Source organism: Etheostoma spectabile, unplaced genomic scaffold (assembly GCF_008692095.1).
Source record: "Etheostoma spectabile isolate EspeVRDwgs_2016 unplaced genomic scaffold, UIUC_Espe_1.0 scaffold123, whole genome shotgun sequence".
Lineage (NCBI taxonomy): Eukaryota > Metazoa > Chordata > Actinopteri > Perciformes > Percidae > Etheostoma > Etheostoma spectabile.
The window spans coordinates 55997-56532 of NW_022605572.1; positions in this window are offsets into that span (position 1 = coordinate 55997).

Sequence of the window (536 nt, forward strand, 5' to 3'; positions counted from 1 at the left end):
TAAAATTACAGATTTTTTTTACAGTGTACAAGACTATGGCCCTATTGTCTCATCTTCCCCCTCTATTTCTCTGACTCTAAAGAAATTGATCAGGTCAAGTCTGGCATTTAACATATAGAGAGAAGCCGATAGCCTCACACCAGGAAGTCACCTTCTGTAACCTACCGCTTTAAGACAATTAAATCTTGACTGTATTTTGTTAGAATTTCTCATATACGTGAGAGAACCTTTTGATCTGTGACTGAAAACGACCCAAAAGGGGCAGAGTTTAAACCCATGTCCTTCCTCATCGGACAGCAAAAATGCGTTCAACATGTTACCGTGCCAATGGCGGACCAATGAGAATATGTTTGAATACACCAGGTGAAAAAGGAACCGCCCCCGGTGCAGGGAATACATTTGGGACTTAGATAGATAGATAGATAGATAGCCTTTATTATTAGACTCACGGTCCACAACAAACAACAAAAAGATACAGATACATAAGACATACATCAATTAAATAAGAGAGCTATACCAGTAATCCCATAAGGGGG